The sequence below is a fragment of the Dermacentor variabilis genome, chromosome 6 (assembly GCF_050947875.1).
Source record: "Dermacentor variabilis isolate Ectoservices chromosome 6, ASM5094787v1, whole genome shotgun sequence".
Classification (NCBI taxonomy): Eukaryota; Metazoa; Arthropoda; class Arachnida; order Ixodida; family Ixodidae; genus Dermacentor; species Dermacentor variabilis.
This window is the reverse complement of record NC_134573.1, coordinates 80840475-80862602: the sequence shown is the minus strand read 5'-3', so window position 1 is coordinate 80862602 and position 22128 is coordinate 80840475.

Genomic DNA, 22128 nt, shown 5'->3' with positions numbered 1-22128 from the left:
CTTTTGAGGGGTTCCTTCTTGCCCTCAACTGCGAGAGTATAAAAACAGCTGCCCCCGGACGCCAAAAGGAGGGCTCCGATTTCTTCTGTTGAGTGAAGTGCTCTCCCGTCTCTCTACTTCGGTCAAACCTGACCGCCAACTCTTTGCAATGTTAAAATAAACAAGTTGTTTTGTTGTTACCAGTCGACTCATGCTTTGCCGGGACCTTCGGATGCTTCCAGTTGTACCCCAGGCCGCCAGGCCAACGCTACCCTTGGGGCTTGCGACCCAGGTACAACCACGGGCGTCAGCGCCGAGTTCCCAACAGATCGTACCAGCGGTGCGATCCAAACATCTGGTTGGCAGCGGTGAGATCGCCTCCGACATCAAACAACTGTCTGCCAGCGGTGAGATCGCGACAACGGAGGCCAGCAGCGAAGAGATGCAGTTGACTGTATGCTGAGCAGCTCATCGACGATCCGGGAGCAGTGCAACGAGCCCTGTGTGATGACTGGTTGCCTGCAGCGGAACGACTGCGCTGGACTCTTGGCTGCGAGGTTTGGTGAGTGCGGGACTTTCTTCTTCTGAGCTTTGCCAGGCTTTTTGTTAGTGTCAGAAACAGAGCTGGTAATTGTGGTTGTCGTTGCTGCCGGGTTAGTTTGCGGCAAGACAATAGTAAGCAGTAGAGAAAGCAGCATTCAGAGCAGCCATGGATTTGAAGTCGTTGCGCAAACCGAAATTGTTGGAGCTTGCAAGAGAGTTGGGTCTGGATGTCTCAGACAAACTAAGAAAACCTGAACTGCTAAAGGCTATTCTTGAGTTAGAGGCTGAGGATGACGAGCTGTCGGAATGCCTTGAGACTATTGAGGAGAGGTCAAAAAGACAGGAGCGCGAACTTAAAGAGCAAAAAGAGAAACAGGAGCGCGAACTTAAAGAGCAGAAAGAGAGACAGGAGCGCGAACTTAAAGAACAGAAAGAAAAGAAGAGCGTGAACGTAAAGAACAGAAAGAGCGAGAGCAACAAGAGAAAAAAGAAGAGCGCGAACACGCTTTGGAAATGAAGCGTCTCGAGGTAGAGATGGAACGCGCTCGTAATGGAAGTCAGGCACACGGTGCAGGAGAACGAGTATTGTTCAAAATGACTGACCTGATGCGGCCGTTTAAGCTTGGAGAGGACATTGGTTTGTTCCTGGTTAACTTTGAGCGAACGTGCGAGAAGCAGGGGTTCTCTCGGGAAACGTGGCCACAGCGCTTGCTCACTTTGTTACCCGGCGAGGCGGCCGACGTAGTCGCTCGCTTGGATAGAGAGGAGGCAGAGGATTTCGACAAAGTAAAATCGAGTCTGCTAAAAAAGTACCGGCTGTCTGCGGAGGCGTTCCGTCGGAAGTTTCGGGAAAATGAGAAAGGCAGAAGTGAGTCATATACAGAGTTTGCGTATAGGCTTATGTCGAACATGCAGGAGTGGCTCAAAGAAGAGAAAGCGTTTGGTGACCACGATAAAGTTCTGCAGTGTTTCGGGCTAGAACAGTTTTATAGTCGGTTACCGGAGAACGTGCGATACTGGGTCTTGGATAGGCCAGACGTTTGTACGGTGGCTAAAGCCGCTGAGCTAGCCGAGGAGTTTGTGACGCGTCGGGCTCGCGGAGCTAAGGACGGTCAAAAGGGTGAATTTGGCTCGAAGTTTGAGAGGCCGAAGTTCACACCCATGAGAGCAAAGGGGAACACGCGTAGTGCGGATGCGAGTGGAAGCAGTGCGACCGAACCTAAGGAGACGGCAGCAGCCGAAGCCGAACGCAGAAAGCGGTTCGAGATGAGGCAAGCGCGCGTTTGTTATACGTGCCAGAAGCCGGGTCACTTTTCGGCGCAGTGTCCGGAAACAACACGAAAAGTTGTGTTTTTTTCAATAGGCAGCACTGACGAGAACATGAAGCTTCTCGAGCCTTACATGCGAGACCTCCTCGTGAACGGGAAAGAGTGCCGAGTGCTTCGCGATTCCGCAGCTACGATGGATGTAGTTCACCCGTCTTACGTAGAACCCCATATGTTCACGGGCGAGTGCGCATGGATCAAGCAAGCCGTGGAAGCTCATAGCGTGTGTCTGCCGGTAGCAAAAGTGCTTATTGAAGGACCTTTCGGAGCGCTTGAGACGGAGGCGGCAGTGTCATCTATGCTGCCCCCCCAGTACCCGTACCTATTTTCAAACAGGTCCGATCACCTCCTGCGCGAGAAGGGGCTTTTGTTTGGTGAAGCTAGTGTTCAGGCCTTAACCAGATCGAAGGTTCGGGAGCTCGCTGCAAAGGCGGTAGTTGCGGGGCCGACGTTATCAAACAACGAAAAAGGGTCAGAGGCGCAGCAAGCTGATATTCCGAGCACGCCCGAACTGAATAAACTTGAGTCTGTAACGTTAAAGGCGCCAGATACTGGAGAGGAAACGCCCGACACGGGAAAGTTAGAAGAGCTATCTACTGATTTGCTCATCGCGCCTACGTCAGACGGACTTGATAGGTTGCTAAAAGTCAGCCGGTCGGCTTTGATAGCCGAGCAAAAAAAGGATGGCAGCCTGGAAAACGTGCGCTGCAATGTCAAAGAAGGTATCGCCAGGAAAACTGCGCGTTTTGTGGAAAGAGGTGGAGTCCTGTACCGGAAGTATCTAGACCGCCGAGGAGTGGAGTTCGACCAGCTGATCGTGCCTCAATGCTATCGTCAGGATCTGTTGCGCTTGTCACACGGGGGTTCGTGGTCCGGACACCTAGGAGTTAAGAAAACTAAGGACCGTCTCTTGCAAGAGTACTATTGGCCAGGGTGTTTTCGGGACGCAGACCATTTCGTGAGGACATGTGACACTTGTCAGCGGGTGGGCAAACCAGGGGACAAATCAAGGGCGCCGTTGAAATTGGTACCTATCATAACGGAGCCTTTTAGACGGCTCGTTATTGATACAGTGGGACCTCTGCCGGTAACAGCCACGGGGTACAGACACATTTTGACTGTGATCTGCCCAGCGACAAAGTTCCCTGAAGCAGTGCCGCTTAAAGAACTCAGCTCAGTTGAGATAGTTAATGCACTACTGTCCATATTTGCGCGAGTTGGTTTCCCTGCGGAAATCCAATCAGATCAGGGCACAGTGTTTACTAGCGCTTTGACGACAACTTTTCTCGAAAGGTGTGGGGTAAAGCTGTTACACAGCTCAGTGTACCACCCACAGTCGAATTCCGTTGAGAAGCTCCACTCCGTCATGAAGCGCGTGTTGAGAGCGTTGTGTTTTGAACATCGAACTGACTGGGAGCTGTGTCTGCCTGGGGTGATGTTTGCTTTAAGGACCGCGCCGCATGCGGCTACGGGGTTTTCGCCAGCTGAACTGGTGTACGGTCGCTCGCTTCGATCTCCGCTTCGCATGCTTCGAGAATCGTGGGAAGGTAGGGGCGACGACCCAGTCGTGGTGGAGTACGTGCTTAAGCTCCTCGAACGCTTAAGAAGGGCACAGGAGTTGTCAGGTGAAGCAATGGCAAAGGCCCAGCAGAGGGCCAAGGTTTATTATGATCGGACAGCCAGGGCCCGTCGTTTTGAGGTTGGCGATGAGGTCATGATATTGCGCACATCGCTAAACAACAAACTAGACGTGCAGTGGGAGGGCCCAGCACGAATTGTTCAGAAACTGTCGGACGTTAACTACGTGGTAAGTCTGCCAGGAAAGCGGAAAGCACAGCAAGTTTACCACTGTAATCTGCTCAAACCTTATAGACAAAGGGAAGCAGTGGTGTGCATGATGGTAAACGTTCCTGAAGAGCTTCCGGTCGAGCTTCCGGGACTAGGCTCAGTGACGAACAGGGAAGACACCGGTCAAGTCATTAGTGACCTTATCAGTAAAGCACCGCTGTCGCCCGAGCAGAAAACCGAACTACACCAGCTATTACAAGAGTTTCAAGGTCTGTTCTCTGAGAGGCCTGGTAGGACTTCTGTACTTACTCATGATATAGAACTTACCTCCACAGAGCCAGTACGATCCAAGGCGTATCGGGTGTCACCCCGCCAGAGCGATATTATGGAGGCTGAGGTAAAGAAAATGCTACAGCTCGGTGTTATTGAGGCAGGTGAGAGTGATTATACCTCCCCTTTGATTTTAGTTGAGGTACCGGGCAAGGAACCTCGTCCTTGCGTCGACTACCGCAGGCTTAATTCCATCACTAAGGATCAAATTTATCCGATCCCTAACATCGAGGAGCGCCTTGAGAAAGTTAGTAGCGCTCAGTTTATTTCCACCCTAGATCTTGTCAGGGGTTATTGGCAGGTTCCACTTACAGAAGAGGCTAGTAGGTATGCGGCGTTCATTTCACCAATGGGAACATTCCGTCCTAAAGTGTTGAGTTTTGGTTTGAAGAACGCGCCATACTGTTTTTCAAGTCTCATGGATAAAGTGTTGCGGGGACAGCAAGAATTCGCTTTACCGTATCTAGACGACGTAGCGATATTCTCCGCATCCTGGTCTGAGCATATGGCACACTTGCGGGCAGTGCTAACCCGCCTGCGCGAAGCGGGCTTGACAGTCAAGGCTCCTAAGTGCCAGTTAGCACAGGCCGAGGTTGTCTACCTCGGTCACGTGATTGGTCAGGGTCGTCGCCGCCCCTCTGAAATAAAAGTGGCCGCTGTGCGAGACTTTCCGCAACCGCGCACCAAGACCGATATTCGGTCGTTCTTGGGTGTCGCCGGCTACTATCAGAGGTACATCCCTAGGTACTCTGATATCGCGGCTCCCCTGACGGATGCTCTAAGAAAAACAGAGCCTCAAACAGTCGTCTGGGACGAGACAAAGGAAAGAGCTTTTAGCGCCCTAAAGAGTGCCCTAACAAACCAGCCTGTGCTACGATCGCCAGACTATACAAAAGGGTTCGTTGTTCAGTGCGATGCTAGTGAGCGAGGCATGGGCGTTGTACTGTGCCAACGGGAAAATGGAGAAGTAGAACACCCCGTCCTGTATGCTAGTCGTAAGCTGTCCAGTCGTGAGCAGGCGTATAGCGCCACCGAGAAAGAGTGTGCGTGTCTCGTGTGGGCCGTTCAGAAATTGTCATGCTATCTAGCCGGCTCGAGGTTTATCATTGAGACGGATCATTGCCCTCTCCAATGGCTGCAGACCATCTCTCCCAAAAATGGCCGCCTCCTGCGCTGGAGCCTCGCTTTACAACAATATTCCTTTGAGGTGCGTTACAAAAAGGGGAGTCTCAACGGTAACGCCGATGGCTTAAGTCGAAGCCCCTAACGTAGGAATCAGCCTCAAAATTGTTTGTTACTGATGTTTTTCTTCCTGAGGCAGGATTTTTTTTAACATATTGCTTTTGTTTAGTGTTTCAAAGTGATGATATGCTTTCTAGTGCAATTTTTCAATTTGTGGACGCGTTCTGAGTGATGCTAGACTACTGTAAGGAACTAGGCAGTGGTATAAAAAGGGGAAAGAGCCTGGCAGGGCTTAGTGAGGGTTGTGCCGTGCTTGCTGACTGAGCGGTTGAGTTTCAGCGTAGTTCTAACGCTTGCCGGGAACGAGAACAAAAATGTGAACTCTCCCGAAGTCACTTTGCAGTGTCCCGTGCGAACCTGAACGAGAGAACGAGGCCTTCTCTGTGCGCTGCGCTCAAGAAACGTCGAGGGACGCCCGACTTCGGTTATGAGCATCATCGAGCGACATCCCTCCGGACAGCGGATGCAGTCCCCTGTCCATCGGGATCTCCTTCCCCCGGCGGGGCGGTCTGTTGCGTTTCGCCTGCGACACGTGGTTTTGCCGGCGCGACTGCGGCGGGGCGGCAGACATTTTGGCCCGATCATCGTCGCCGCAACGCTCATCGGCAGGTGTTTCCAGGCGCGACTGCGGCGATGCGACCGCAAAGGATCACCCTCTCATTCCAGTCATTGTGCCCGAACCAGGCGATGCGAAAGCAGGGATCATCCTCTCATTACAGTCATTGTGCCCGACCGGCAGCGCTACGACAGGGTGCTACGAGATCGTGCTCGACATGGTGCTACGGCAGCGCTACGACAGTGTGCGTCACCATTAGCCCATTGTACATTCACGTGCTCGTCTTTTGAGGGGTTCCTTCTTGCCCTCAACTGCGAGAGTATAAAAACAGCTGCCCCCGGACGCCAAAAGGAGGGCTCCGATTTCTTCTGTTGAGTGAAGTGCTCTCCCGTCTCTCTACTTCGGTCAAACCTGACCGCCAACTCTTTGCAATGTTAAAATAAACAAGTTGTTTTGTTGTTACCAGTCGACTCATGCTTTGCCGGGACCTTCGGATGCTTCCAGTTGTACCCCAGGCCGCCAGGCCAACGCTACCCTTGGGGCTTGCGACCTAGGTACAACCACGGGCGTCAGCGCCGAGTTCCCAACAGATCGTACCAGCGGTGCGATCCAAACAATACACAGCACGATATTAGAACGATTTACCCAATCTAGGGATCCAGCGAAAGCCATGCTCGATCCTTTTTGAAATAGCAGCAAATCTACTGCAGTAGATGTGTTTTAGCTGTTAGGGAATAACATATCTGCGAAGGTGCTTTTTGCAAAGAAGAATGTTCGCAGTCATTTTATGCCATTGACCATTAAAGTCATTTCCTCCTGCGACCAGAACTATTGCTGTTTCACGATTTCTTGGACGAATCTCGAACAGGTTGTCCTGTATAGTGCTAAGTCCTGTTTTCTTACTCACGGTGCTTTCTTATTTATGCTGTTTTTAACCAATGTATCAGACACGCAGTGTGCAGGCACACTTCGCCGTTTTTTATCACAGTCACAGAAGTGAGCAAGATGTGTACATTCCGTGAAATAGATTTGGGCTTCTTAGTCATCTGTAGGAGTCACGCGTGCATCCAGTAGCAAATTAAGCCGTGAGTGACACTTGGTTGGTTTGCTTGGAGTATCTGTAGCGGCTAACAGCACAAAAACAACAAAAAGAAAACAAATAAGAGCAGAAATAAACGCCATGGCACTGTGTTATATGGCAATTCCTACCCATATTAGTTTTTCCGCTGTGTTTACCGCTCCAAGAAAGATTCAATCATATCTTTCATGTAACATCACGAATGCAGTTCTCACTGCGTTAGTACCCAAACATGACGGCTACGATGACGTCAGTGCACTGTATTATCAAGCGCGCTTTGTCTTGCTTTCTGATGGTGGCTATTTTACAGCGGATTATCACGGTTATCGTGTTGTTGCAACGCGCACGGCGCGTCTGTCGTGCTGTCATGCTGTCTAGTTTCTTGTTTGCGCCGCTTCTGGACCTGCTAGTACTCTAAGATGGCGGCCACGATGACGTAAGCGCAAGCTATCTACAGGCTGCATGCGTAGATGTCTATACAGCTGTATAAGTTTTGTGTAGCGATACCGCTGTTAAACATTATATAACGCAGCTTTATATATCTATGTAAATGCAGTGTGTTTGTATAAATGGCAGTATTAGTGCAGCGGCATGATCACCGCTTTGTGCAAAAGTTTAAATGAAAGAGCCAAAGAATACCACACAAACCTTAAGAACAAACAGCATGGAGCACTTACCAGCACACTGCAAGACCTGCATGTTTGAACGTCGCCTAGGTGAGGGGGTGTTGTACTCCGGCAGCAACTGCGCATTGCGCGGCCATGCGCGCCTTATCTTGAAAGCAGTCTGCGTCGGTGGCTGAAGCTAGGCGCAGTGGTAGCTCATACCTTTGTGCGTGCTGCGTTCTCGCCGCTCAGTTTGCGTAGAAGCGATACACAGCACGGAGGTCACTTCGCTCGCTGCTGCTGCCGCGCTTCCTCATGCCAGCGTTTTGATAGCGAGAGTCCGGGGTCATCAAGTGTGATGTGTTTATCTTTGCCTGCGCGTGCTGACACCATACTTCTTGATTTAAATATTGAGCGAATGTTTGCAAGTTTATAAGGCCAATAAGGCTTCTATCCTTATTCGTATAGCTGTCTACGCATTTTCTGTCGCCATTGAGGGTGACATGGCGAATTTTTTTTCAGCATATACCAACTAGGCCAAGAAGCAGTTCTCTTGAAGTGCAAATGTCGCTATAATAATTACATTTCTTTCTGCTTTGTCGCAGGACAAAATTGACCCTCCCTTTGTGAGCAAGACGTTCACTACTGAGCTACGGTCCCGCCTGCGTATTGCAGAGAGAGCATCTCGGAGTCCTGCGCTAGCGATAGCTTTCTGCTCAGGCACACGTTATGGTGAGTGTAAACATCGGAAGGTGTCCTGCTAAGCACCACAGCTAAGTAGACTATGGCTCTGTACGAAACGTCGTTAGTTCAGCCTATTACTAAGCGTATTAGAGTTTGTAGCTTTTGCTTGTGGAACTTACCAGTTGCGTGTCCGGTAACTGACGATTACTGTGATTCGTACGTTTTCTCTCCCCACGAAAGTTACAATTTAGTATCCATCTTCGTTTCCGTAAGTCGCTTCATACGGTGAAGTGTTTAGCGGCCCCAAATGGTAAAACTATTTAGATTCGCAAATGTCATCCTAAACGAAAAGAACAACGTAAAAGCTGGAGTGATGCCTTTGCCAAGTGACGATTGCCGTCCTGTAATATGGGGCGATGACAATGTTTCATGAGTTTTACCTGAATATTTATCTGTGACACAGTTATTTGCTAACTGGGGCATTAGAACGCGACGTGTACAATCTATTTTAAACCTAAACGGGATCAATAGCGATGTTTAATTAGGTCAAGCACTACGCTTTCTCTGGGCTTCTTTTCAACTAGTAATACGTACCAACCTATGCAGATTATGTGTACTGAATTATCTTGCAGGTAAAGCAGTAATTAATCCTCTCGCCATGTAACAAAGTCCTGAAGATGTCTATAAGATGAGCTGAAACGGAAGAAACTGTACTAAATTGTGCATATCTTTATGAATTGTAAACATGAATATAAAAGCAATTGAACGAAGAGGATGAGGGCACTACAAAGTTATATCCTCGGCAAATACGGCATATAACTCAAGACGCAGCGAAACGCAGCGTCATCATATAAAAAGCTGTACGGTGCGCACCTACTGTAGATAATTAGCATTTTACTGATTATCGAACTAATGTTGTTAATACGCAGTACAACACGCATTAGCGAAGACATACTTTCTTGTTTGTTCCATCTAACAGGTACAATCAGTTATCGCTCACCGCAAGCAGCATAGCAAAGAATAGTTGAAGAACGCTCACAATAACTACAATAGCGGGACCCCGAAGAAACGGCTGAGCAATTGACGTGGCGGTTTTTCTGGCCACTAATGACAAATTGTCGCCAATCCACCGTAATAACCCTCATTTCTTTATCTTTACGTCATATTATAGTAAGCGCAACTTCATTCCATAGATACCAGCAGCCTGAGTTCCAGTTTTCCCGATGAAGTTAGCGTCGTCCGCATCGACGTGCGATGTCCCATCTGGGTTCAGCAGCACGGACTCGAGGAGCGCCAGGCGGCCTGTCTGTGCCTTCTCGTCTTGTACGAAGCGCCCGGCGCCATAATTGAGTGCGAGTGGTCACCGTTTGTCGCCTGCAGACGTCCGGCTGCCAAGGCAGCTCTGTTCAACCGGCTCAGGAGAACGATGCGACCGGACTGCTTCGAGGTTAGTAACTGAGAACGCAGATCGACACACGAGAGGCGAGGGAATTAGACAGGCCCCTTTGTCCATGCCTTGCTGAAGTCGCTGAAGAATACAGTTCGCTGCAAACATTGGAACGCTCAGCGTGACAGTGATAAAGCAGACTTTCCAAGGGGTGAACAACAAAGCTGTCACACTGATCACAGGTAATGCCTGTAAACCAGCGAAAAGCACATTCTTAGAGAAGTTTTATACTTACATATCATAAACATATTCTAGGGAGTGAAATCTTCAACTCAAAAAGCTGGTGCACATTATTTCAGATACGAGGTCAAATACTGACCAAAAACAGTACGTTTACATTAAATACATGTTTAATATATATCATCAACATCATCAGCCTGGTTACGCTCACCGCAGGGCAAAGGCCTCTCCCATACTTCTCCAACTACCCCAGTCATGTACTAATGGTGGCCTTGTTGTCCCTGCAAACATCTCAATCTCATCTGCCCACCTAAACTTTCTGCTGCCCCCTGCTACACTTCCCTTCCCTTGGAATCAAGTCCGTAACCCTTCATGACCATACGTTATCTTCCCTCCTCATTACGTGTCCTGCCCATGCCCCCCATTTCTTTTTCTTGATTTTAACTAAGATGTCATTAACTCGGGTTTGTTCCCTCACTCAATCTGCTCCTTTGTTACACCCGTCGTTACAACGTTACACCCATCATTCTTCTTTCCATAGCTCGTTGCGTCCTCCTCAATTTAAGTAGAACCCTTTTCGTAAGCCTCCAGGTTTCTGCCCCGTACGTGAGTACTAAATATACGTGAGTAATATATATATATATATATATATATATATATATATATATATATATATATATATATATATATATATATATATATATATATATATATATATTCACAATAAAAATTTACTGGGTGCTTCCTAAGAAGGTAAGGGTGGGTGACGAGCTTTACAGAATCGGGTTTGCGAGCGTTTTGCTATAATTAATGTCACTGTAAGAGAATACAGGCACTGTAGTTGACCGGCTCGTGACCAATCGATTACCGTTGGCCTTGGCTTCACAGATTTAGGTGACGTTAGACCTCACCATGTTCTAAAATTAAGACTTAAAAGATAACGTGAACGTCTAGCTCAGTTTCAGTTTCAGTTTATTTCTTTAATGAGTGGATGTATATGCTTACATGTAAGGAGGCCCTTGCCTCCTTTTCCCGGCTTCCTCAGGCCATACCTCATAAAGGTCATAATTCGAATGAGGCCGCCAAAGCTACCTTGGCAGTAAACTTTCTCTACACTGCACCACATACTAAGATACTAAGAACGACTGCGCTCAGGATACTACGAGATGCCCAATGTTAATTAAAGCAGAGTCAGAAATATTCTTAAAATTCTAGTTTATTCAGGTTCTTGAACAAAAGCTCACCTGTATGCTCGCTAGGCCTTAATGCACACTCGCTTATACGCAAAAATAGTTATGATGATTATTGCATCAGTCCTGTGACGTAATTCACAGCTTCATTATGATCTTTCTTTCAATTGACAGCCGACGTACCATCACCCGACCGAGAACTGCCCAGTACGCTTCGCTCTTTACGCCACCAGTGCCTTCTCCAAGACAGTATTCAAAAACTCGCAGCGCATGGACCGGATGGCCAGCTGCGTCTTGTGGACCTCGTGCCTCAGAGTCCTCAGCCCTCCCTCTCGAAGCCGCTTCCTACCTCACGCCTACTGGGGCGCCATGATTTTCGGCGAAAGCGTCCGGGCGACGACCGTCAAATTCAGAGAGCGCACGGCGCTGCCTCGAATGTACGAACACCTGGAAGACGTGCGGTGCGCGTTCGGCGACCTCGAGGGCGCCCTGGTCCTTGTCCTGCAAGAGCACGACCTGAGCACGTTCGTGATGGAAGCGGTGTGCAACATCTTCGCCGGTGCAACCGCGATCGTGGGAGCGTCGTGCGGGCTAAGCCTGGACGAGAACGTCTTCGTCGCCACCGAACCGCACGAAGCCTCTGGAGCTTCGATGTGCCTCAAGAGTCCAGTCGTGGTTGCCCTCCTGGACACTTTTAAGACGTAGCTTTCGTTTTTATTTATCAGCATTACGATTCATATACGCCTACTTCAGGCATCGTCTGTCTCCCGAGTGCAGCAAGAATTCGTCATTTTTGGTCCCCCCCCCCCCCCGTTTCAATGAATAGCTCTCCGGAATGCTGGAAAATTATTAACTTGGCACTCTCCTGCAAAATTCTTGTGGGCCTAGTCCTCTGGAAACATTTTGGTAAAAACTTGTAACTGTGTCAATTGCATATCTAACGATACGTTCTACAGCATGCACTTCTTTTGTTCTTCAGCAAGTGTGGCTGTGCACTCTACCTCCTCGTTTCGGCAAAGCAATTGATTCACTATATAGCACCGATATCGATCTTGATCAGTTAAACACTCTTTCACCATATTTTTAGGCCTCTCACTGGAAGTCCCATTCGTTTACTGTCAATACTTCGTACGTTTCCGACGATATGAATGCCGCGTGGTAGGACGCGAAATTTCAAGATGTTGCTGTGACACTTCGCCGAATGGGAGTCTTGAATTACCAAAAATGGAAACTCCCCTAAGTAGCAAAGCACTTAAACCTATCTCTGGAAACGCGTATTTCTTTTTTTCGTCTTACCATCGTTACTACCTGTATTCCAATTGTAGCGATTGCGCCAATTTTTCCTTACCATCCATTTACACTATATAAACTTGTTCAAGGTTCATTTAGAACAAAGTTCTGCACAGTACTTCTAGATGAATGAAAAATCTTTTGCACAATGTATATGGTCTTAGGCGCTGCCATATTTCTGTTTGCTGTGAACATAATTATGGTCTTACAAAATATTTACTGGCACTGTATGTTTCGTAAGCATTACATTAAATGAGTCGCCTAACTATAAGAAAATTTCATAGCTGCGTTTTGAGAGAGAGAGAGGATGGCTTCATTTGGCGCAGTCTTGACCACCAGCGCGTTCTAGCCTGCTTATTTGCTCTGTATTAAGGAAAGAAAAATTATAAGATGCCTTGCTATAAAAGAGGAGAGCTGGGCCATCGAATCTTATAGATAGCCCGTCAGCGCCTAAATTCGCTAACCTTGTTGTTTGGCAACGTAAAGATACCTAGGCTTCGCAAATAAAGAACTATGTGTGTGTTCCTGCAGTCATGTTATGTTCATCCTGCCTGGACTACCGAGGTTCGCAGTACTTTATTGTAAACAGCTATTGTAAACGGCTCTATTATATCGAGTACAAACATTCGGAGTCTCCAGATCCCGTAAATTAACGTGCGTTACGGATAGTATAACCGCATCGGTGTGCTGTCCCCATTTTCGTTTTTCTCATTACATTTTTGTTTCCTTGAGCAGAGTTTCAGCGCTGTTGCCAGCCCATTCCTTCACTTCCTCAAGCAGGGGAGAGGGGTGATAACTTACCCCCCCCCCCCCCCACTGTGGGGTGCTTCTTGCAGAAAAACATGCCGAACGCCTCAACCAACCGTATTTACTAGACGGTCTACCTCATAACGGGTCTTCGTGGTAATAGGAACAACTCCATTTTAATAGCGAGCATAAAGCCCTCATTCGCTACAGTAATCATTGTGACCAGCGACAAGTGCAACACCTAAATACCCCTGAAGCACTAGGTCATGCCTCCAGAAACTGGCTGGGCTAATTCGCCGATTCATATGTTCCACCGTGCACCACCATACTAATGTGAACGTGAAATTATTCTGCCAATTCTTTTGCGCTTGATACGAACCATTCCATCCAAACACTAAGCGCAGTCATTAGTTCAGATTGCGGACAAGACATTCTATCTCAATGCAACAGGTGGCTCCGCCAATATATATTCCTTCGTAACTCTTGACCCATCGATGTGCGCATCGAATACATCATTGATACCAAAGACGGCTCCAGCGGCAGGTTGGCAAGCCCACAACTGAGCTGCCGTTTTTGAGTATCCTTAATGTAGCATGTATGCAGACGCTGTGCGGGATAAGCTAACAGACGGGTGCTGGCAATTCGCGGGAGAAAAAAAAATGCGACAGATCAAGAATGGAGATTGGATTGTTCAGTCGACTAGCATGGCACGTAACTTCTGTATAAATGCGTAATGGTGGTAACGATTATAACCATGACTTAGTCCTTGGTCACGATAAGTGGAGAAATCTGGATAGTAGCGTGACCATTTTACACGTATTTAATGTTTCTTTTTTTCGATATACATTTCAATTGAAGAATGCAGACATTGGTGAGCACGTGCGATGCGTTGCGCAGCAATACCAAACGTGGCTCTCGATATGACTCTGCCACGATTTACGTCTCGCTTCGCACCAGAGCACAAGTTTATTTGCATAGCTTTCCCCTTAATGAGGCGCGGTGGCTTAGTGGCTATAGACCTCTTCATGGGGTGAGGAGGAAAGGGCGCGCGGCGAGCCTTTCCTCCACTCTGGCTTGGGCGATACGGCGCGGCGCTTCTGGAAACTATTGCTGTCGCATGCTGCGGAACGATTTCTAGATGTTTTGGATCGTACTCTGTGAAATTTACGCAATGTCCGTTCATATAAGGTCTTCAGGGAAGCCTGTCGGTGCGTCGGTAACAACAGTACGGGGAAACATCTCTTGGGGTCGCAAACATGAGACGCGCATCATCAGCCGCGGTGTGTGTATGGGTTGTGAACTGTTTTGCCTACATCAGTTTTAATTCAACGAAGAGAACCGCTCTCTGTATTACCAGCATGAAATGGTAAATCAGCTTACTATCTGACCGCTTTGTCGAAGGGACTGAAATATAAAACGTAAGAGCGGATGCTCGTGCACGGCCATCCTAAGGCAACTACGAAACATATAAGCGGCATCATCATCATCAGCAGCAGCAGCCTGGCTACGCCCACTGCAGGGCAAAGGTCTCTCCCATACTTCTCCAACTACCCCGGTCATGTGCTGATTGTGGCCATGCTGTCCCTGCAAACGTCTTAATCTCGTCCGTCCACCTAACTTTCTGCCGCCCCGTGCTACGCTTCCCTTCTCTTGGAATCCAGTCCGTAAGCCTTAATGACCATCGGTTATCTTCTCTCCTCATTACACGTCCTGCGCATGCCCATATTTTTTCTTAATTTCAAATAAGATGTCAATAACTCGCGTTTGTTTCCTCGACCAATCTGCTCTTTTCTTATCTCCCCTTAACGTTACACCCATCATTCTTCTTTCCATAGCTCGTTGCGTCGTCCTCAATTTAAGCAGAACCATATTTGTAAGCCTCCAGTTTCTGCCCCGTAGGTTAGTACTGGTAAGACAAAGCTGTTATACACTTTTCTTTTGAGGGACAATGGCAACCTGCTGTTCATGATGTGACAATGCCTGCCAAACGCACCCCAGCCTATTCTTATTTTTCTGATTATTTCAGTCTCATGATCCCGATCCGCGGTCACTACCTGCCCTAAGTACTTGTACTCCCTTACCACTTCCAGTGCCTCGCTACCTATCGTAAAGTGCTGTCCTCTTCTGAGACTGTTAAACATTACTTTCGTTTTCTGCAGATTTATTTTTAGACCCCACCCTTCTGCTTTGCCTCTCCAGGTCAGTAAGCATGTGTTGCAATTGGTCACCTGAGTTACTAAGCAAGGCGATATCATTAGCGAATCGCAGGTTACTAAGGTACTCTCCATTAACTCTTATCTCCAATTCTCCCCAATCCAGGTCTCTGAATACCTCCTGTAAACACGCTGTGAATAGCATTGGAGAGATCGTATCTCCCTGCCTGACTTCTTTCTTTATTGGAATTTTGTTGCTTTGTTTATGGAGGACTACGGTGGCTGTGGAGCCGCTATAGATATCTTTTAGTATTTTTACATACGGCTCGTCTACACCCTGATTCCGCAATGCCTCCATGACTGCTGAGGTTTCGACTTAATCAAAAGTTTTCTCGTAATCAATGAAAGCTATATATAAGGGTTGGTTATATTCCGCACATTTCTCTATCACTTGATTGATAGTGTGAATATGGTCTATTGTTGAGTAGCTTTTACGAAATCCTGCCTGGTCTATTTGTTGACAGAAGTCTAAGGTGTTCCTGATTCTATTTGCGATCACATTAGTAAATACTTTGTAGGCAGCGGAGAGTAGGCTGATCAGTCTATACAGTCTATAATTTTTTTCAAGTCGGCGACCCCTTTCTTAATGATTAAGATTATGTTGGCGTTCTTCCAAGATTCCCGTACGCTCGAGGTCATGAGGCATTGCATATACAGGGTGGCCAGTTTTTCTAGAACAATCTGCCCACCATCCTTCAACAAATCTGTTTTTTCCTGATGCTCCCTAGCTGCTTTTCCCCTTTGCATAGCTCCCAAGGCTTTCTTTATTTCTTCCGGCGTTACTTGTGGGATGTCAAATTGCTCTAGACTATTCTCTCTTCCATTATCGTCGTGGGTGCCACTGGTACTGTATAAATCTCTATAGAACTCCTTAGCCACTTGAACTATCTCATCCATATTGAGATCATCCATATATCTCATCCTGAGAGAATGTTCAATTCTATCCATATTATGCTTCCTTATGTCAGCTGTATTATGCTTGTTGATTAACTTGGAAAGTTCTGCTAGTTCTATTCTAGCTGTAAGGTTAGAGGCTTTCGTACATTGGCGTTTCTTAATCAGATCTTTCGTCTCCTGCGATAGCTTACCGGTATCCTGCCTAACGAAGTTAACACCGACTTCTATTGCACACTCTTTATTGATGCCCATAAGGTTGTCGTTCATTGCTTTAACACTAAGGCCCTCTTCCGAAGTTAAAGCCGAATGCCTGTTCTGTAGTTCGATCTCGAATTCTTCTATTTTTCGTCTTACCGCTAACCCATTTATCGGCTTCTTATGTAGCAGTTACTTACGTTGCCTCCTCGAGTCTAGGCTAATTCGAGATCTTACCTTCCTATGGTCACTGCAGCGCACCTTGCCGAGCACGTCCACATCTTGTAGGATGCCAGGGTTAGCGCAGAGTATGAGATCTATTTCATTTCTAGTCTCGCCATTCGGGCTCCTCCACGTCCATTTTCGGTTATCCCGCTAGCGGAAGAAGGTATTGATTATCCGCAATTTTTTTCGTTCTGCAAACTCTACTGACAACTCTCGCCTGCTGTTCCTAGAACCTATGCCATATTCCCCCTACCCTGGCATTGAAGGCCCCCATCAGCATAGTGTAGCCAACCAGACCCTTGACTGGTTAACATCCCTGCCTTCATATATTCCTCTCTCTCTCTCTCTCGTCTCCGTTCACGCTTAACGGGCTACAGGCTTTGAGTCCATTGTCCACCACCGTGTATGGAAGGGCTGCGACGCAATTTCTGGATGGAGATCAAGTTTCACTGCGTCCAAGCAGACTTAAATTATCACGAACGTGCTCAGAGTTATTCGCTTGTTGTGATCCTTCCTCTACAAAGCCAGTCTAGGCAACTTGTGGATTGCTGACGCGTATACATGCTTTAAAAATTGTTTCTGATCTATTATCGATGAGTTGGCTGTTATGTATTGTTTCATTGACGTGAAAGTGAACTCCCATTTTGTTATGCTCAAGGCATGAGCATGTTCACCATAGCATACGCTGCGAAGGAGCACATCGCAGCTCACTAATAATATACGGGGTGTTTTCAGCGGAGGCTCAGTAGCCTATTCGGGTGATATTGGTTGCTCGATAGAGCGTTTATTGTTCTTCAGCTCACGTCATAATGATCGACTCATTCACCTAATAATTGGAAAATGAAAGATTTACACCAAGACGCGTTGTCGTTTGTATTTGATTTTCCAAAGTTTGTTCAACTTTCCTTCACCAGCGAGGCTCTTGAGCCCAGCAAAGCCGATTGCCCCCTTGGACTGACAATGCCTGCGCTTGCCGGAGATGCGCTTTAAAGGCGCCCTCCCTGAACGTAGGTCAAGCCGTCGTTGACCAGGTTGGCGGCCACATCCGAGTACGGCGGATTCTTCCGGGGACGTCGGTACACGTGCATCTTTCGGAAGCCTCGAGTGCAATCAGAAAGCACAATGTAATTCGCAATAAGACCTTGCAACAGCCAGTATTTACGACACTGGGAACAAATGTGGAAACCAAACAGCCATTTGCATCGAGCTCAAACAAATAACGAAACCACGCCAAACAAGGAATTAAACCCACGCACCATTCCCCGCAGTCATTTATTCTAGTGGACATTGTTTAACAATAATGACGCTCGAGATTTTCACTGTTGAATTGCCGTTATTCTTTTTTGTTTGATAACAAGTGCTTCCTCAAAACCTTTCTCGCAGATTTATTTCTGACTTTCTTTATTTCCCTTCTGTTTGCCAAATTTCTTTGTTACTGTCAGTGCCTGAAGTACTTTGAGCAGCGGTTTGAGTTAGCCTTGTTGCTTTTTTCATCGCTAAGAGGGGAACAACAATGGGTACAATAGGTGACGGATGGCTTACGTATGCGGCTACTTGACGAGAACACAAACCGAAAATTGTGAACTATACTTTAGAGCAGCGCTGATAGCAAGCAGTTGTCATCTCTCAATGAACGGTTGAACCTACTTTATCTTAATCTCAATTCTTCGCAGTGTTCAATACTCATAATACTCATGGACTATTCTGCTGAGCAGACTTGGTAAGTAATATTCTTAGGAAGACTGAATGCTTCTGGAAGGCCTGATACTCAAAGTGGAGTAGAAGCTCTACTGCGAAGGCGTTGCTTGTCCGAGCTGAGCCAGTGCTGTATGCAGCAGGAAGTTTTCAGCATGCTGGTAACTTACTTCGCGTTTTTGTGTATTCCATTCCGAAATGTACTTTTACTATTTCGTGTGCTATATAACCCATTGAAACACCTCTTTCAGAACGGCCCTCGTGTTGTTGCTTGTTTTTGAGCCTGCAGGCGCTACCGTGTGTCCTCGTTCTATAATTTGCTGTGACTTTTGTTTAGGTAACTGGATGTATTTTTCTCACCATCTTCTTCCATCTGCCGCAGGTTGAACGCTGCCCGTCGTTCTGGAAATATTGATGATGTGCATCAAAACACAAAAATAACCATGAAACTAATATAAAATCTGTACAATATATTCCAATATGTCCAAATAAGAAGTAAAATTTCTTCTCGTATGAACGAAGAAAGTTCACCCAAGGACCGCCTTTTAAATATACTGCATCGAAATATTTGCTTATGACCTCAGTTCACTTGACACAGAAATGCGCATGAGTGTAATCTGGCACGCCTTGAAGAATGCACTTTACGCCCGTCATCTTTTCCGCATCGGCCATGTGGAAGAAACAGAAAAAGTCTGTTGTGTCTATTTATTTTATTCCGGACCACAGTAATGCTCAAAGCAATCTGGCTTTAGCGTTGTTTTGTGGCATAACTGTAACACATTTGAAGTAGTTCTCATGGGTAGGCTAATAGATGCAGCGATAAGATAGTGTTACGGTGTTAGGCAAAGATGTGTCCGCGTCTTGTGTCCGTCGGTGCCGTAGTCGTCACGATGTCGTGTCTTACTGTTCCCAGTGTTAATACCTCTAGGCGGTAAGTGTTATCGAAATCTTAGTATTATTGTTTTTATTTTTTACTTGTCGCTATGGCTTCTTCTCATCCACGTGTTTTGCTCAGTGCTTGCAATATAAACTAGGCGATGAACGTTCAAACCCAACGCCGAAATGATATTCCAGGCATTCGAAAAAATAACTGAGAAAGGTTCGGAACCTCTTTCAAGCAACATTTGAAACAGTAGGTCCCTATTGTGTGAGCAACATAGCCGCAAGAGGCTCTTTGATATCGACCTAGTAGTTTTCCTTAGTGCGATGGAAAAGTATACTCAAGCCCTGCGAAAATACTTGTTTTGTGAATACGCATGTGCAAAAGTTATTAATACATTAACTAAACACGTAGTTATCTCACAGACATAGAACACTGTTGGGAATTCATATTCGATCATTGGTACCGTTAATCAAAGCAACATTTTATTCGCTTGGAAAATGTCATGCTCGGAGTGATAAGGACTAGCCGACCTGACAAGCTGTGCTAGTCCGTGCATGCGAGAATTAGTCCTAAATTTGAAGTAATTACCGTACCGAATAAGTTTATTGTTTCTGAAGCAAAAGGAGGAACAGCTTCACTTGTTATCTCCACTTATTTCACCGTCTAAGGATAGCATTGAATATTTGCGTGTCTGTGTTGGCTACCTTTACTCTCCAAAAAGCAGTCTCATCGAAATATTGTCCACGTGCTGTGACGGAACAGCGGTCATAGCACTTTGCTGCTCGGCATGAAGTCGCGCGTAGGATCCACATTTGCGGCGATCGCATCACAATGAATAAATGCAAGAATGCCAGTGTGATTCTGTAGAGACCCACGGCAAGGAATCCCACCCATGAGGTAAAATTAATTGAGAGCCTTTCACTAAGGCAACTGTCACAGCTTCATTGCTGCTTAGGGACTTAGTTGTAAACCCCGTTAACCGAACATTCCAGTTGAAAGTATAGGTAGTATAATGTATACTAAACGCAAAATAAGTTTCTGGGACAAAACGCATGTTTCCGACGTAACGCGTACATAATGCAAGAGTGGCAAGTTGCTGACGTGATACCATCGGAAACAAGAAGTTTTACATTTCAAATATTCCTGTCCTGAAGATTGCGGCCCCACACCAGTGTCGTGGCTTCACACAGGGTCGCTGAGGTCACCGTACATGCTCACCTCTTTGGAGGCTCGCTGAATGAAACCCGTCGCCCGGCTCTGACGCAACTTCTGCCACGAGGCGTGACAGCAAAAGCAGAACGCAGACAGTGAAGGCTACCATGACTTCCTGCCTGAATGATTTTGGTCGCTCAGGCTGTGACGACCGTTATGCTGATGCCCCTCTGCCTTCGCTGTCCGAATGAAGAAAAATTGCGCACTGTGGGAAGCGGTGTAAGGGCGAAAATTTCTGCAATGTTTGCGATAATGAATCGAGTGCATGAGCAAACGGCCTTTTCTGTTTGATGATGCCATTTGAAAGTGATGCCATTTGAAAGCGACGCAGCACATGTATTAGTGTCTCGCCCGCATAGTAATCCAAAAAAAAAAACAAGTAATCTTTTGTCGGCACTTCTCCTTTCCTCGCTCACGTGTATATTATTTGTACCATGTCACCGTTCAGGGCTTCGCCTATAGCATATCGGCGCCGCTTTGCGGTAATTGAGCGTGACAGCCGAACCCCCGCGCTCATATATCGGCTCAAGGCAACCCACTTGCCCGGCGCGGAATAAGGAAAGAAAACGAAGAGAACCAAGCGCGCAGTCCCTAACTCACGCTAGGAATTAATTTCGGGACCTCGCGCGCACGGAACATTAAGGGCGTGTCGCCTCCGTTTCACGCACGAACCCGCTCCTCAGTGCTACTTCGCTGCCCCTTCTGGCGTAACGCATGTTCCTTTCCCCGTGCGTACGTTCGCAGACCGGAATGTACCACTACGATATGCGGGGAGGACACTCTCAAAGTTCGGGTGGGCTGCCCCCACTTCTCTCTTTCCTTTCGCTCCCTTTGATTTCCTCGCCCCCAATATCGCATAAGGGCTCGGCAGCGTGGGGCACGAGGCAACGTTACGTCACGCACGTGCAAGCGATGATTTAATAAAAGAGGCTAAAGCTATATGACGGCGGTCACGTGACCACCTTGCATCCCTGCTGAGGCGATGAGCGCCGCAGCTGGCGCATGGATGGCTCTGCATCCACGGCATTCACGCACGGCGGGACCCGGGCGGTGTTCACGCTGCGAGGTGCCGTGCCGCTCCTACGAGGGGACATGCGAATGTGCCACAGGTTGGCAAAACAAGTGGATGGTCATAGACCCTCGCCGATTCTTTTGCGTGCTATTATGCAGCCACCACTCGCGTCTACTCAAATTCGCGCTCTATACTCGCGACCGCGCGTACATTCGCGAACATCCATTCGCCTTCGTGCTCGCTTTCGTACACTAACTTTCGTGCTCACGTACCCTTAAACACACCGGTAATCCCTGCCGTTCTAACAAATTTGCATATCGCACCTTTCGTCACTCTCTCATTCTATTCAAACTCTGTAGAATCAGTATGGCGTAAGTAGGAGGAGTTAGTGTTATCATGAGTTAATATGATTACGTATGGACGGCGTATGCGAGAAGTCGCGCACTGTGTCACGTCGCCTCTTCTTTCATGTTTGCTCGGAATATCGAGCCCATAAATGATATGTCATGAATTGGAACGTCAGCGAAATTAGTATAACGATGCCATTCCTGTTTATAGAACACTGATGGAATGCTTGACATATTTCTCGTCACATGTTTTCCACAATTTCTGCCACCACAGCATCCTAATAACACGTGTGAAGGTGGTTGGATCTTGCGACAGTTTGATAGCGCCACTGCAACGCCTTCACCGCAACGCGCAGAACCCCCTCATATGGCCAATAACTCTTAAGTTTCTGCTCCATGAAACGCGAGGTGGCCGGTACATGTCCTGGCCACGGAGACCGCATTTTAGTTCAGTCGGAATGTAAA